This window comes from Lepisma saccharinum, unplaced genomic scaffold (genome assembly GCF_977018435.1).
Source record: "Lepisma saccharinum unplaced genomic scaffold, izLepSacc3.1 HAP1_SCAFFOLD_32, whole genome shotgun sequence".
Taxonomy (NCBI): Eukaryota; Metazoa; Arthropoda; class Insecta; order Zygentoma; family Lepismatidae; genus Lepisma; species Lepisma saccharinum.
The window spans coordinates 8,550,953-8,569,023 of record NW_028142898.1 but is presented as its reverse complement, the minus strand read 5'-3'; the positions used below and the strand labels follow the sequence as shown (position 1 = coordinate 8,569,023).

Here is an 18,071-nt window from a genome sequence, read left to right as displayed (position 1 = left end):
ATTAATGCTTTATTAACATTTATAACAACACACTAGAAATCATATGGTTAGCTTTTCAATTAAGTACATTTCTTAAATACAATGTTATATCCAAATTTTAAATAGAACTATTAAATCAACATATCATACAATTCTCAAACGTTATTACATGAAAGAGAAATATTTGATCACAACCTTTTAAATTCCTTTCTTCTTTTTTTTTCAAATAACCTTTTTGTTGGTAACCCATATGTGAAATCTTTAACACACTTGGGTTAATTAGAAAATTAATTTTTAATTCAACACAACAGTTTTAATGATTTAACAAACAAATCTAACATCACAAACCTTTCGAATTTTGAATATAACACAGAAATTAATATAGATTATCAGCGAAAATTGCAGGCTCGACAAGGACTCGAACCCGGGTCTCTGGCAATCCGTGCCATTGCTCTACCACTGAGCTACCGAGCCGGCCTGGCTTCCCCTGCATTTTCGCTGGCGCTGTTTTACCTGTGTGAAATCGTCTCTGCAAGTGCTACTGCAACGGGATCTGTTGCCTTTGAAACACTATAGACGTCGACGTTGCCTGGTTCCTCCCAGCGTAGAGATGTCAATCCATTAAATTAGGCACACACAGGAGATGTACTATGTACGATTTCACACAGGTAAAACAGCGCCAGCGAAAATGCAGAGGAAGCCAGGCCGGCTCGGTAGCTCAGTGGTAGAGCAATGGCACGGATTGCCAGAGACCCGGGTTCGAGTCCTGGTCGAGCCTGCATTTTCCGCTGAAAATCTACATAGTACATCTCCTGTGTGTGCCTAATTTAATGGACAGAAATTAATGTTAACTTATTCAGTCATATCAGTTACAGATCAATTATCTTTGTTATGAGAAGTTTACAGTAAACAATAAAGGTTCTTTGTTACATGTTCAAGTTCAAAATTAGGACAAATATTTCCTTTGAATATCTCATCTTGTTAATGTAATAAGCCTATTCAAAAAAAAATGGCTTCAAATATCATATTTTTCAGTTTATCCACATAATAATTAACAAAATTATTTGATTTGTCATAATTATGAATCATTCTTTTCCAAACCTTTGTTCTGGTAATCATCTCAAACTTTATATTTTACATAATAGGAAATTCTAATTCTCTCATCAGTTCTTATTCCTTTCTCAAGACTTAGCCCTTTTAACATTTTTGATCATTTTCTATTTGCGCAGCACAAAAGTAACATGAAATATATACTCATTCTTACTGGCTAGACCATTCAGTATTAGTTAATGACCCTTTAATGTCACTGTACAACAGTAATTTTAGAGATTCTCACATTTCTTGAACATTAAACCATTCTTTATCAAATCTGACCTTTCTTATAAACGTTTACAATTTAAGCCATTTTTGCTAACGCTATGAGGACTCAGCCTCTTAAGTAACAATTTATTTCTTTAAATTGTTACAACAATTTCTCTTCTATCCTCGAAGAGTAAGGGAATCAACCTTTTCCCCTGGTAGTCTTTCCTTGGCTTACCAAGCAATAACGCTTACTCGGCTTATGGAAACATCCTCGGTTCCCTGGGATCTGTTTATAAGGTCTTCCTCTTCTCTTAGGTCCTCTTCTACTAACTGTCCATCTTTTATTATGTAAAATCTCTGTCTTCCTGATTCTAAACTCGCCATGTGCCTTTTCATGAACGGCTTTCCCAATACTAGGTCCTTATCCAAATCTCGGACTATTCTCGTATTTTAAAACGGATCTGCCTATATCCCATTATCCTAGAATTTCCCTTTCTAGTAAAATTCAATAACATTTCTTCAGAACTTCTTTTAAGTTTAAGGCCTGGTAATCTGTCTCGCAACTTAAGCCAGACTTTATAATTTATCGTAGTGTATTCACTCTCTGTATCTAGAGTACACTTTATATTCAATCCTAAAATTTGAGCGATAACTTCTGGTTTCCTGGACAACAATGTTCCCCTAAGTTCAGGCTCTTCTATATTTTTCCATTCTTCATTTTCGACTTCTAATTCTAAATGCAATTCTTCTAAAAAATCTTCGGTGAGGAAATTGTCGGTACCCTCATTTTTCTCCGATACAGTCTTCCCTTCCGTTGTAAATGAGAGAGCTTCATTTACAACGAGGGTTGGTTTAAATTTTAATTTGGGAGCATTGAACCTTCCCAAGCTGCAGCGACAGGATTTAACTCAGTCGGGACTTCTTCAGTTTGGCAGGAGATTTCCTTTGTATTGGAATTTCTATTGAAGTGGTTGTTGGGGAAACGGGATTGATTCCATGGTCGTCTATATGGTTGACTTCTATTGCGGTTGCTATAGAAATTCCGCCCTTGGTAACTCCTCTGGTTTTTATTATTGTTCCTATTAGGATTCTGGGGTGTTCTGGTCGCTCCTTCACTTTCGTTGTTAAATCTAGACGAAACTATTTGAGTCTGCCTAACTCTGGGTTGAAATTGCCTTCGGTCTTCTATCTTGGGGTTATCTCCTCTACTTATCTCCAGTTGTTCGGAGGCTTCATATCGACTAAGATAATTTGCTAGTTGTTCCATGGTTTTTGGGTCTCGAGTCAATACCAGTTGTCGAACTTTCACCGGAAGTTGGTTGATTATCAAATGCAAGACTTCACCTTGATTTACTACTTCCACCAGATTGCAGTAGTTTCCATAGACTTCCAAGCAGTATTCTTCTAACGTTAATCCAAGGGACCTCTGAAATTTCTTATTCCTTAAAAGGTGCATTTCTCGTTGTTTAGCCTCTAAAGAAGCATACTACTTTCGAAATGCATAACAGAACTGATCAAGACTCTTCCACTTCCTTTCATTTGCTATAAACCAGGATTTGGCCTTTCCTGTCATTAAGGAAGGTAAAATTTTCAAACTATAAAATTCTGAAACTTCCATTATATCTAGATAGGTCTTTAAACTTTCGATGTATCGTTCGGCCGAGACTGAATTTATTTCTCCAGAAAACATCTGTAAGGCTTTTATATCTGCCAGTCTAAAATTATGACACTTGGATTTCCTAACTCTGATGTTAGTCGTTTCATCCGAAAGGTGATTGAGGAATTCTTGTGACTTCTTCACTTTCTTCGTGAGTCAGCTTCTATTCAACTCCGAACCTTCATCGGACGTAGCACTAGAAGATGAGAGGTTACTTCTTTCAGTATACCTCCTTTTAGATACACTAGCGATAGGAGTGGCCAAGTTGGCAGAGTGAATCCTCTGACTTTGGTCTAATGAATTAGCACTCAAAGGTAGGCATTCTAATTTCATGGCTAAAGAATCTATTTCACTAGATGTTTTGTGAAATTGCCATTGTACTTCCTTTATTTCGTCTTCCATTTCCTTTCTTCTTTGCTGTTTTTCTTCCATCAAGCTCTTGGTAGTTTCAAACCTTAAACTTTCAAATAAGCTTGTTAATTCAGTTTATTTTGTTTTGCTCTGACTTTTTCCTTCATCTATTTCTTCCAATAAGGCTTTCTGGGTTGCTTCTATCTGATCTTTCACTTCTTTACTCGTCACTTGTTTAAATTCTTCCTTTCGGCCCTCATTCCCTTTTGGCATTCTTCTACAGTTTTTTGTAACTCATTCTTATTGATCTTACACTCTAATCTTATTTCCTCTATTAATTCTCTCATCTTTTTACTATCTTCATCTCTTTCTTTCCGTCTCTTTTCTTCATCCTTCTGTCTTTTTTCTTCATCTTCTTGTCTTTCTTTCTGTCTCTTCTCTTCATCTTTCTGTCTTTTCTCTTCATCTTCTTGTCTTTCTTTCTGTCTTTTCTCTTCATCTTCTTGTCTTTCTTTCTGTCTCTTTTCTTCATCTTCTTGTCTCCACGTTTTCAATAAATCTATCATTTGGTTCATAGATTCAGATTTGTCTTGACAACTTTGGCATTTTAAAATAGTTCTATCAACATCTTCATTCGTGGCATCCATATTCAAACAACTCAAGTGGAACAAACACTCGCATCCTTGATATTTGACTGTTCCTTCTTCGGACTTGGAGTCATCAGAGCAGCACTTGAAGGTCACCATGGTTAATTTTCTTTGTTCCCCCCTTAAATACCTTTTTGACATGACTAAAAACACAATATTTGAGTTTTCACACTTTTAAATGTAGGTCCTTTTTCTTGAAGAACTTTATCAAACTAATGAAGTCTTCAAGTTATTGTTTCTTATAGGAATCTTCTACTCGTCGTTGGTCATCTTCTGCGACTGCAGTGGTCAGAATTCTTCAGCTTCTACGGCGCAACTGCAACTTCGATTCTAACGAGGGCCTCTTCCGTAAATAGTCGTCTGGCTGGATTCTTCAATTGTCTAGCCTCTATGTTGTATGCCAAGAAGAATCTGTTAGGTATCCAACGTCTGTGGTTGAAGTTCTATACTGTCGAGGCCATCAAGATGGGCGCCAAAAAGGATCTGTTACGTTCCTAGTAACTTTCCTCACCCTTTACTCTTACAGCCGGGAGCATTGAGGCTCTAAGGGTCTACACTGAAACCTATCTTTAGGGTAGGTGCAGAACAAATCCAACCAAAGTCGTGAAGTTTTAATGAAATGTTTATGTACTGCTTGAATACTTACAGCCAGTGGTTAGGTAATTCATAACTGGAACTTGGAGATCAATTGTTAATAGATAATTTCAAACTTACTGGAAAGGTCAAACTAGGGTGGCCCAAACCTAGGTTTTACAGAAGATCGGCATACACCTATTCACTTCTTCCTAGACTTGGAGTTATCACCCGAGATTGCCAATTTAGGTTTTACAGAAGAGCGGCTTGCACCTATTCACTTCTTCCTACATTGGAACTTATATCCCATTCGGCTAACCTAGGTTTTACAGAAGAGCGGCATACACCTATTCACTTCTTCCTAGATTAGACCGTTCCTATTTGGCCAGTCTAGGTTTTACAGAAGAGCGGCTGGCACCTATTCACTTCTTCCTAGACTGACACCAGAACAGACCCCTTTACGGACCACACTACTTCGTATTTATACCCAAAGTTCCAGCCTCGAACACCTGTCTTGAGGTAATTTCTTATTACAATACTCCAAATTACAACAGAAAGATATTTGAAAAATACATAGTTTGGCAATTAATAATTTACAAAGAAAGTTTACATATTCATTTGAGTTAAGAATTATTTCCTTAACGTTGATTAATTCTTACATTTTTGAATTATACAAATTTAAATGTCCGGCCATTATTCAATTACAATTAGTTTAGTTCATCAAACATTGATAAATCTTTGATTGGTAAATCTATATTTACATCATAATAAATGCCCGTTGTCTTAAGCGAGCTGACTTCATTAGATTGTTACAGAAAGGTGAATACATTAGTTCAACAACGCCTTGATTGGCGCGTTCATATTTGCGTCACAACATGTAGTATCACGGACATTAACAAGGGCTTGAGGTAACACTATATCAATTTCTCTTTTAACATGGAATTGCAAAGTTACAAAATAAGTAAGGTCGTAACAAGGTCATGGGAGAGATGATTACACGTGTGTGTTGCGCAAGAGGGACGAAATAAACAGCTCTTAAAGCCTTACTTCACCAGGCTAACATAAGTTCAAGAAGGACCCAACAGATGGTCATTAATATATTCAACCATTTACCAAATGATATAAAATTAGAAAGTATGACTAGTTTCAAAAATAAATTAAAGAAACTATTAGTTAATAAGAAATATTATAGCGTTAGTGAATATCTAGATTGTAAATTATAGAAATTTTGTAAATATATATTTTTTTATATGAACTGTACTGAACCCTCCAAATACCAATGTATATGGTTTACATGGAATAATAAAATTGAAATTGATTTTGAAACATATTGAGCATGTGTTATAAATTTGTAGTATTGTTAACTCTGCAACAATTCACGTTAGGCGAAACAAATGTCACAGTTGTTTTCTTGGTGAAATTCTAGCCCATTTTGATATGTCGCACGACCCATTTCCATTTAAATTCATGAAATTGAATTCAATATGGCGGACATCAAGATGGCTGCCGACCATGCGGGTGACTTCAATGTGGTTCCCCTTTGGCCAGGCAAAGATTGGTAATCGCTCTTTTCACGTTCCATGCCGCAGTTGCCTTGTACTGAGGGTGTTAAGTGACTTGTTGTGTAGCCGCCCTGTTGATTATGAATAGTTAGTGTGCCGAGCCATTATTTTAGTACGTAAAAACAGTTAATATATAATATAATTTTATATTGGTTAAATAGTTTTTGCCTTTTAAAACGTCAAGTAATATTGTTCCGTCTGTGTAAGAAAAGTACTTCACCACTTTTTGCACATGGTAACCAACACCTGAGTTGTCTTTTTAATGAGTATTATATTATAGTAAAACATAATAATAAGTATTATCAATACATTAAATAATATTATTTAAGTAACTATTAGAATAGTTTTGTTCCCATTGCTTGTGTTGGCTAATCATACTCTGTTACAAATATATAATAACAGACGACAGTTTCCCAGTTTTGTTGGGTAGATATATACGAATCGAAATCTCACCCTTCATATAAAATTGTATGTTGGGGAATATTGTAGGTGGTGTTGTCGTATATTAGAGCGCTCTTTTGATAATTAACCTATAACCGCATACAGGCAGCAGTAATTTAAAATAAAATATCCTGATCCTGTTTCTTCTAGCATGTGCGACGTTCGTTCGGGTGGGATCATAGACCGAGTTTTGATTCTCCCATGATGCCATCTAACTTACTAGCATAAGCGAAAAGAAGGACAGAAGTGCATGTGGCTTCTACGATTAGGCTCAAAGTGATTAGGTCCTAGTAGGCTAAAACAGTGTCGGGGTATTTTGCAAAAATTTTCGATGTTATTTTTTTAATTTTTTATCACTCATAACTTCCGATCTGATGACCGCAGAGACCTCGGGTTTGGTGCGTTTGAAATGTGCCGTGATCACTCTCCCTTCATTTCCTTTCCTCCAATTCCAGTAGAGTCCTTTCAGGGCTGCCAATATTCCTATCAGCACCTATCAACAGGTGAATGACTATGAAGAGCGACGCATAGCGTTACGCAAAATTAGGAAGGAAAACATAACAACTGATGAGGGAAAACGCTCAAAATCAAAATAAAACAAATACCATCCTTTTGAAATCATCATTGCTTAGCTGCATGGCTGGGGAGAGACCTGCGCTCGATCGCCAGCTCTAAACTTCGAAGGAGACGAAGAAAGTGAGCGGAAATATCCATCGCGACACTTTAGGCTGCTCTCATACTGAACTAGGCTTCGTGGCGGTTCCTCTCTCGAACCCTTAGGCCACCTTCTGTCGTCAGCGTCCTCGAGCATAAATCGCCTTCGAAAAACTATACAATCGCAGCTTTAAATTAAAAAAAAAATCACGAAGACAAGGCGTCCATCCTCATCTTTACCTTCCTATTTCTTCAATCACCTTTCAATATCCTATGTCATCTGTTTCTTCACCTCGGCTAAAACTCAGTGGGCTAATGGGATACTCTGACCCCTCTCAGGTACGGGTATAGTAGTAGAAATACGTGGGATATGAAGCTTCGACTGTTATGTACTAAATCGTTTGACAGGCTATGGAAAAGGGAGATTTTATAAATGAATAACATCTGTTTCCGAAGAAAGGTCTGCGTCTTCAGTAGGCTTCTTTATGGGCAATTATTTTCCTGAAGATGGTTTATTTTCAAGATACTTTAATACATTTACATCTTAGTTACCCATCTCCATAAATAAAGAACAGAACATATTTCTTTCTTATAATTAAATCTACGCGACTTTTGCAGTGTATTTACATAATGTGGATCAAGCTATCATATCAGTTATGTAAAGACGACCAGGCGCTTGAGTAGTGGTATTGACTGTACTATAAACCCACGAAAGGAAGAGCTCCCCTCCAGCAGATTTGCTATACTTAAAACAAGCTCAACATGGCCATATGAGCTTTTTGCTCTAGTGTGGAACCCTGCCTAATCCAAGATTTTTGTAAAAATGCCCTCGGGAATTTTTCAGAAAAGAAGAGCTCCCTCAGATTGATTTGCGCATACTTACAAAAGTTGCATCGTCCATAAATTTGTCAAAAATTGATATATTTTTGGCCACACCTGAAATTAAGCAAAAACCCATACATACACACACATATTTACTTCTGGTTTAAGTTTAATTGGATACCATTCAATTTGCTTATCTAATATTAAAACAATGCAATATGCAGAGCCCCTCTAGAATTGCTCCGTGTTTGCATGTTTCCCCCTCTGTGTCAGTGTGTGTAATTCCCGAGACGGTAGTATTGATTTTTGTTTTGCATGTTTCTCCTCAGCGCCAGTACTTACAGAAATTCCCGAGTATTGCATCAGCCAGTATTGTGAGAGTGGCAGGGGAGAACAGATGTGTTGATACAGTGCTTCTCATACTTACAGGCCTGTTTGGTTTAAATATTCATATTGAACAATATATTGTTGTAATCCACTCATATTTAGAGTCAAGCTTATATTTGTCCCATGTCCTGCATGTTTGTGCAGGTATTTGTGCTGGGTCAGTGTGAATGAATATTTATTCTCTTTTTCCACTTGTAGGCTATTGGCTTTACAACCTGTCATAATAAGCATAGAGATTAGATTTAAAACCCTGGAAATTTTATATAAATACCAAAGCCAAAAATATTAAGTGTATACACACATACATACATACACATACACAAAGTACAGTGCTGAACCCAGTTGATATTTTTATCCAGCATAGAATTTTGATTTGAATCCCAGGAAATTGTATATAAATACCAAAGCCAAAAATATTAAGTGTATACACACCTACACACATATACACACACACAAAGTACAGTGCTGAACCCAGTTGATATTTTTATCCAGCATAGAATTTTGATTTGAATCCCAGGAAATTGTATATAATAAACAACAGCAAAAATGCCGAATCAAAAATATTGTAATCAGTGCAATAAAAATATATTTAGCTCTAATTGGGCCAGACACCAAAAGATTTGTAACCCAGACAAATACAGAACTCCCACAAAAATTTGCCCCAAATGCAATAGAAAATACAGCATGCAATACTTCACATATACACATAAAAATACTTGCTCTGTACAGTCATCAACACAACCATCTACATCTGGTCTGAAAAGAAAGCACGAAGCACCTCTTAATGCCAGAGCAGCAAAGCAGCCACGCTATGCACCACCTATCCATAGCAGTTTTAAGGGCCAATTAAGAGATTATCGGTTTGTATCAGAGCCAAGATGTGGCATTAAGAATTTTTTGAACAGTATAAATTCTGATCTCCAGGCAATTCTAAATGCACAAAATGGCTCTTATAAGCTCTCCCTCAAATTGTTTACACAATATAAGAAACCAAATGGCACAAAATTTACACAGCCCCACATAACAGAAACTGTACCGGTATATTCAAATGCAAATTTAGACAAAATAATAGGCAATTTGATAGATCAATTAAATATCAAACACTCTGAATTTGCGGCAAAAGAGTCCGGATGGAGCCTATGTGGCTCTCCGCACAAGTTATATGTTAATATTTTTGAATTCAGTCCATTACAAGGATCTACATATTTGCCATTACCTGACAATATTAAAAACAGAAGAGCTGTGGTCAATATTGAAAATACCGACCAGAAATGTTTTCTGTGGTGTATATTAGCTGCTTTGTTTCCAGTTTCAAGGCATCCTGAGAGAATAAGTTATTACAAACAGCATGAACATGATTTTGACGATGCAATAGAGGGTTTAGAATATCCAATGCTTGTTCAGAATATTGATAAATTTGAAAAAAAGGCCAGGCACATCAATGGCAAACAATTATCTATTAATGTATTTACTTGTTCCACTGGCAATTGCTTGATAGATCCTCTCAGAATCAGTACAATTGATGATGAATCTGCTATTCCGATTGATCTGCTCTTAATTGAAGGGGATGGCACATATCATTACACTCTGATACATAATCTTGAAGCTTTGGTGAGAACACAACTAGACAAAACTCATACAATATTCAAGTTGTGCAGAAGATGTTTATCTGTATTTTATGGTCAAAAAATGATAAAAGGGGTTCGGGAAGAGAATGCAGAAATTGCCAAAAACAAGTAAATTGAGCATCTGAAATACTGTGGCAATCATAAACCTGTTCATATGGTGATGCCCAATCCAAGTGAAAATTGCAAATTCAAAAAGTTTGAAGCCTTGTTGGAACACCCAGCATATATTGTCTGTGATTTTGAATCGAACCTCAAACCTCTTGCATTCTGCAATCCAGATCCTGAAGAATCTTCAAGTACATCATACCAGTTACATGAACCTTCCAGCTTTTGTTATGTGGTTGTACGGGATGGTGTAGCTAGTGAGCCACACTTATACATGGGACCAGATGCCATCAAAATATTTGCACATAGAATAGAAAATGAGTGCCGTGACATAGCATCTAACATCTTATTAAAATCAAAGCCTATGTTGCCTTTAACAGAGAAACAGATTGAGGATTTCAACAATGCAGAAAAATGCCCGGTATGTGATTCTGAATTTTCAGATACAAATATCAAGGTTCATCACCATTCTCATACAGATGGTAAATTCTTAATGGCCCTGTGTAATAGCTGTAATATTAAGATCAAGAGACCAAGATTTGTCCCCATATTTTGCCATGGAGCATCCAATTATGATTTCCATCATCTGATCAGGTACGATGGGTTTGACAAGCAGAATTTAAATATTTTAGCTGAAAATGATGAAAAATATATATCTATTAGCAAGATAATTAAAGTTAGTGGTGTTCCTATTTACATAAGATTTCTTGATTCTTACAGATTTTTATCTGCTAGGCTGGCTACACTGGCCACTCAATTATCTGATGATCAATTCAAAATCACACGTGCATTGTTTCCAAATCAGGACCTGAAATTAATTAGGCGGAAGGGTGTATATCCATATGACTATGTTACAGATTTTTCTAAATTTGATGAGTGTTCTCTGCCACCACAACAAGAGTTTTACAGCAAAATCAGAGGATCTGGAATCACTGATGAAGATTATCACCATGCTCAGTTGATGTGGAACAATTTAAAATGCAAGACATTTGGTGATTATCACAAGGCATATTTGAAACTTGATGTCACCCTCTTAGCTGATATATTGCAGGCATTCAGAAAATCTTCCATGCAAAATTATAAACTGGACCCAATATATTTTTACAGTGCTCCGGGTCTAGCATGGTCTGCAACGTTTTTGAACACCAAAATGCAATTGGATCTGATCCACGATCAAGATATGTATCTGTTTATGGAGAAATGTATAAGAGGAGGGATGGTGCAATGTTCCCAGAGATATGCCAGAGCAAATAACAAATATATGCCTGATTATGATCCAGCACGGCCATCAAATTATATAACGTATGTAGATGCAAACAGCCTCTATGGTCATGCCATGATGCAAAAACTGCCATATGCAGAGCTTGAGTGGGTTGAAAATTTCAATATTGAGAATCTTCAGGATTTTGATGACAGTGACCATGGCCTCTTCTTAGAGGTTGATCTGACAATTCCTGATGATTTGCACAAGAAATTTTCTGATCTGCCCCCAATTCCCGAGGTTCAGTGCTCACCTGGCTCTAAACAGAAGAAGCTCATGATGACTCTGGAGTCGAAACAGGGATATGTCACATATTACAAAAACCTCCAGTTCCTGATGAAACATGGTGTTCAAGTAACCAAAGTTAGCAAAGTTTTAAGGTTCAGGCACTCAGAATGGTTGAAGCCATATATTGATACAAATACAGAGCTTCGAACATCTGCAAAGAGCCAATTTGATAAGGGCTTGTTTAAATTGATGGTGAATTCAGTGTATGGCAAAACTATTGAAAATGTCAGAAAACATACCGATGTTAAAATAATTACTGACCCCAGCCTGAGCAAAAAATTAGTTGCAAATCCCAACTTCAATTATAGAAGAATTTATGATGAGCACATGGCACTTTTCAACATGAAGAAAACAAAGATTAAGTTTGATAAACCTATTTATGAAGGGGCTGCGATATTGGAATTGTCCAAATTACATATGTTAACATTGTATTATGATGTGTTGAAACCTTTTTATAAGGATCGTGTAAAATTGATGTACATGGATACGGATAGTTTTATTCTTGATATTAAAACAGAAGATGTTTATCAAGATATGTCACAGCCTGAATTGTTTCAATACTTTGATACCAGTGAACATACAAAGATTCAACACCACCACAACAAAAAGGTGCCTGGCAAGTTAAAAGATGAGACACATGGTGATGTTATTGTGGAATTTGCTGGGTTAAGTGCCAAGGTGTACAGTTTTAAAACATGTAGTGGTGTTGCTGCCAAAAAGGCCAAGGGCATTGGCAAAGTAACTGTGGAAAAAGATCTTGAATTTGAAGATTATAAAAATTGCCTCAAATCCCAGAATTTAATCAAAACATCAGAAAATAGAATTCAGAGTGAGGATCACTTGCTGACTTCAAATATTGTAAGAAAAGTGGCTCTGGACCCACATGATGATAAGAGATGCATTTTATCATGTGGCATACATACTTTACCATGGGGTCATTGTGATTTGAAAAGTGGTAATCAATGCCCAATTACAGAGCATGATTTGAAATAAATAAACATGCCTATGAACTTATTTGGGTTCAAAAAACAGGCTATTATGGAGCTGCCAACACCACAAGCCTCTCCTGATATGCTGTCTAAACAGAGTGGCTTGTTAATTATTCATCTGAACAGCATACTTACAGATGTTGATGATGAAACAGGCAAAATATTGTACATATTTAACAATAATTTAAATCATTACCAATTACCTGTAGGTGGGCAATTGCAATTTATTACAACCCCTGAGGGTGATGTCAAGATTTCAATAGGGAGAAATATTTATAGAATTAAGCACTCAAACATGATTTCTGGCACTGTATACATGTTTCTGCTGGTGACTGCTTATATATTGAGGTCCCTGGATCATATGACAAGCTTATACCCTTTTTTATAGAATTAAGAATCAGATACTCTATAATAAATAACCACTAAAACAAAATGCCTAATGATATATTTGGCCATACAAGACATGAAGATCACAGTGATGAGATTCTGATGCTTGATGTCAGAGTCAAGAAATTAAGAAGTGATTTACAAGCTTTGCAAACTACACTGAATGCCAGTCTTCAATTAGAAATTACAAATTTACAATCACAATGCATGGACCCTCTTCTTAAAATTGATTCTGAACTCAAATTGTTGCTTCAAAAATATACTGACTTGGCAACATTAGATAATTTTCAAAGTTTAGAAGAAGCTGTAGCAGCTCTTCAAGCCAAATTTAAAACCCAGGCCACCAATTCTGAGCAATTGAAACAACAATTGGAAGAGCAGATAAATAATGTCCAGACACAGCTCCAAACAATTGTCAAAAGCATAAAATCACAAGAAGATTTTGATCTAGTCATTTCCACTCTAAAAGAACAGATTCAATCACTCCAAATACCTAATCTGGATCCTCTGCACAATGCCATAGCCGAGGTTAAAGAAAAAATTGAGACACTTGAAAACTTTATGTACAATTTGCCATCTTCTGATGCTTTGAATGCAATAACTCGGAGTGTAGCAAATATTAAGCTGCAACTTGAAACATATGAAGATTTTGGAAAAATTCAAAGTACCATAACCCATCTTGAAGGTACAATAGCAGCAGTGCAAAGTGATTTGGCAAATGTACTAGAATCCCGCCTGCCTGGTATTGTAGATACACTTGTCAGTGTCCAGCAACAAATCACAAAGCTTGAAAACCTCAACACTGAATCTGAACTATCTCATTTTCATCACTTGATCGATGATATTCAAACAAAACTTGAAATTTTACAACAATCAACACCCACTCAGGCAGATATAGCCCTGCTCCAAAATGCTATGCAAAATGTGGCTGATGCTTCTGAATTAAACAATGTAAAATTGGCACTTGAATTTTTGCAAAATACCGTATCAAATCTTCCCACATCACAGGAACTTAAAAATATTAAGAGAGCAGTGAATCGCATATTGAAATCAGAAGATATCAAGAATATCCAGACAAAGATCAAACAACTCACTCAGACAGTGGCCACTCTACCAACCAATCAACATATTAATGAACTGCATGCCCTGTTTGAGGATATCAGAAGACAGGTCCTTGATCTTACTGCTCAAAATTCAAAATTGGCAGTTGTTGAAAATTTGCAGCAAATTGTAGCCAATATCAAGCAGCAGCTAGGGACCATGGAATCCAATCAAGCATATGCTCTGTCTGTTTTTGCCACCCAGCTTCAAGAGATTGTGCAACAATACAAGAAACTCGTTGTGGACATAAAAATCAAGCCAGGCCATGATGATGTTGTTAGGACCATCAATGAGCACCTTGAATCTGTAACAAGCAGATTGCTTACAGCAGAAAAGGAAATAACAGGCATAATCGAGAATCCAAAACATACAGTAATTCTTGAATTGTACAGTATCCCCAACAAAGAATATGATTCTCCATTTACACCAGGTGGCAAAATATATATGCTGTCCCCTGCTCAATTTTATTACCAGTTTTTTGTTGGGGGCACATTGAGACCAATCAAGATCAAATATTGGCATCAACCACAGGCACACCACTACCCTACCTTATCAATAACAAATGCTGAGAACAAAGTAAAAATCACCAGTGTAGAGTTAGAGGATTTTACAGACCCCAATACATTAGAAACAGCCTATACTGAAGATGATGGCACTTTGGAATTTAAAATACAAATAGGGGACAAATTATATTTAGAAAATCCTGCAGTCTCAGCTGCTGAACACCCTATAGTTGCAATATTCCTGTTTACATATTATGTCTAGAGAAATTATTGTTGATGAATTACACAGACAAGCCAGGCACAATTTTAAGAGACTGCCAGTAGTCACAAAGGGCATAGATGATTTATGGCAAAGCGACTTGATTGAGTTGTCAAGTGGGCAGTTGAAAAACTTAGACAAAATCAACAAGGGCTACAAGTATCTACTCACTGTCATAGACACATTTTCAAAATTTGCCTGGGCTGTGCCACTCAAATCCAAGACTGGAAAATGTGTTACAGAAGCCATCAGGACAATCATCAATCGGAGTGGAAGATCACCGCGCTATTTGCAAACAGATAATGGCAAAGAATTTTATAATTCTGTGTTCCAACAATTTATTAAAAGCCAGGCAATAAAACATTATTCGAGTTACAGTGATCTCAAAGTGTCAATTGTAGAGATATTCAACAGAACCCTAAAAAATCTTATGTATAAACAATTTACCCTCCAAGGTAATTATAAATGGATTAATATTCTTCCAGAACTTCTACATAAATATAACAACTCTGTCCATTCCACAATCAACATGAAACCCTCTGAAGTAACTTCATCTGATGAGCAAAAATTGATCAGGACTGTTTATTATCCTAGATACCAGCCAACAACAAGAAAGGCCAAATACAGGGTGGGTGATCAAGTAAGAATCAGCAAATATAAGCACTTATTCAAAAGAGGCTTTACAAGAAACTGGAGCACTGAATTATTTACAGTGGTTCAAGTTAAACCCGGGACCCTTAACACATATATAATAAAAGACCACCGAGGAGAAATTCTCAAAGGCAGATTCTATGAAGAAGAGCTCAGCAAAACTAAACAGCCTGACACATATCTCATAGAAAAAATCATCCGCAGAAAAGGCAACAAGTTATTTGTCAAATGGCTAGGTCATCCGGAAAACAGCTGGATCGATGCAAACAAAATAATAATATGAGCACCTGGGATGTTATAAAGAGGCTGCCAGAACCTGAACAACAGAATAAGAGAAATGGCAACTTGCTGCCTGATAATATTAGGTGTCTTATTGTTGGGCCATCTGCTTGTGGTAAAACTACACTAATGGTTGATAATTTTTTATTGGCACCCAACTGGTTAGACTGGAAAAACAGGCACTTGTATATCTTCTCTAAGAGCTTGGAACAATTAAAATATCAGCAGCTGATGAAGCTATATGATGGATTGGATATTGCTACTTTTGAACCAGATGTTAAGCCACTTCATGAATGTCTCGATAATTCTGTTGTTGTGTTTGATGACATTATACTGGATAATCAAAACAAGGTTAGAAATTTTTTTACACAGGGGCGGCACAAAAACATTGATTGCTTCTACCTGGCACAGACTTTTTCTAAAATACCGAAGCAACTGATCCGAGACAACAGCAATTTTATATGTGTGTTTCATCAAGATCATACCAACCTCAAACACATACATGATGAATATGTAGGTGGGGACTTGAGATACAATGAATTTTTCTAAATTTTGCAGCAGGTGCTGGAACCAGGACAGTTATGGGTTTGTCACAATTGATATGACAAGAACACCTAATACTGGTAAATACGGAAATAAAATCAACAATTTTCTAGACGTTGAAATATAAATAAATAAACATGAAAAGGCCAATCATTGATGATCTTAAGTTAAGAGATTATCTTGTAAAAAGATTTAAGGGATGGAAATCAGAGAACCGAGGAATCTATGAAAAACACAAACAAGCAGAACAGCCTGTAATTGATGCTATTAATAATTTAGGTAAGAATATCAAAACTGTTACAGAGCAAAATCAAGATTTGATCACAGAGCTTGTACCTGTAGCTGCTAGGAACATATTAGATTATCCATTCACCCCACTTTCCAGTATTCATACACCTAGTCCTATTGCTCCAAGAAGAATTGAAGCTACTCAGGATCCTATTGAATTGGGTCTTCTTGCTCAAAAATATTTAAGCACACCTAAAGACAACAAAGATGAGGTGTTTGGCTTATATGCTGACACAGAGCTTGATGGCAGTATCATACATAGAATTGGCAATTTCAGAGTAACATTTATGGGGGATGATCTGATTGTTTATTCAGAATCTCGTCTCGGAGAAAAAGGTGCTTTTGTTAAGTACCCCGGCACACCTGGGTTGTGGGAACTGATGACTAGGAAAAGGCCTGGCAGCTATACAGATCAAGATTATGAATATTACAAAGAAATATTAATAAAATCAGATGCTCTATACCAGAACAATGATCCCACACAAAAAAGAGTCAAGTCTAGCAGTGGGGCAAAATACAATAATTTAATCAAGCCCATATGGTCACAGATCAAGACTGGCAGTGGAATCAAACAATACAACACCCTGCCCAAAGAATGTGTGTGGGTTGATGATGTCAGGAAACTTGTAGATAGGTTATTGGTGATAGCTGGGGAGGAAAATGCCGGCAACAACAATTTTTACAATGAAAAGGTTGGAATTATGGACATGATAAGCACAAAATTGTCTAATTTTATAGTGAATGACCCTAAGGGGATTGGATATCTCATAAAAATTATTAATACTCTACCACCTAAATTTTGGAATATCTCGGAGGGTCGGGGCCTGGTTAATGACATTATAAACAAGCTGCCATTTGAACTACATATTCCAGGCTATCAGTATTGTGGTCCAGGCACAAAATTGGACCATAGATTAAACAGAGGGGATCCTGGTGTTAATCCTTTAGATGCTGCTTGTAGAGACCATGACATAGCATACAACACACATTCTGATCTTGACAAGAGACATGTTGCAGACAAGAAATTAGAAGAGGCTGCATTTGGTAGATTTGTAAGCAAAGACGCTTCTTTAAGTGAAAAAATAGCAGCATTGGGAACCACCATAGCTATGAGCACCAAACAAAAACTGGGGTGGGGGTTGTGAATATGTATATAATAAACCTACAATGAAGGCCAAGGGTGTTATGTATCAAATACCTTAAGCAGGTCTCAAATCTCTTAAAACTATTGATAGTCTTTTAACCAAAAAGCAGCGCAAGAAAAAAAATTCTTGTCTTGCAAAGGGACATGGTATGAAATTGTTGCTTAGTACCCCCCAATTAAAAAAATTACAGCAATCAAGAAAAAAATCACATGTGGGGGGATTTATATTTACCATCCCGGCCATCTTAGCTGCTCTCGGGGCTGTGGGGA

The 18,071-nt window shown here is 36.6% G+C and overlaps 1 non-coding gene across 1 annotated transcript; it reads left to right on the top strand.

The window, feature by feature from the left end:
- The first annotated feature begins 686 nt into the window (after positions 1-686).
- TRNAS-GGA (transfer RNA serine (anticodon GGA)) lies at positions 687-757 on the top strand. Its single transcript has one exon. It is a non-coding gene; the product is annotated as a tRNA-Ser (tRNA).
- Positions 758-18,071: the final 17,314 nt, after the last annotated feature.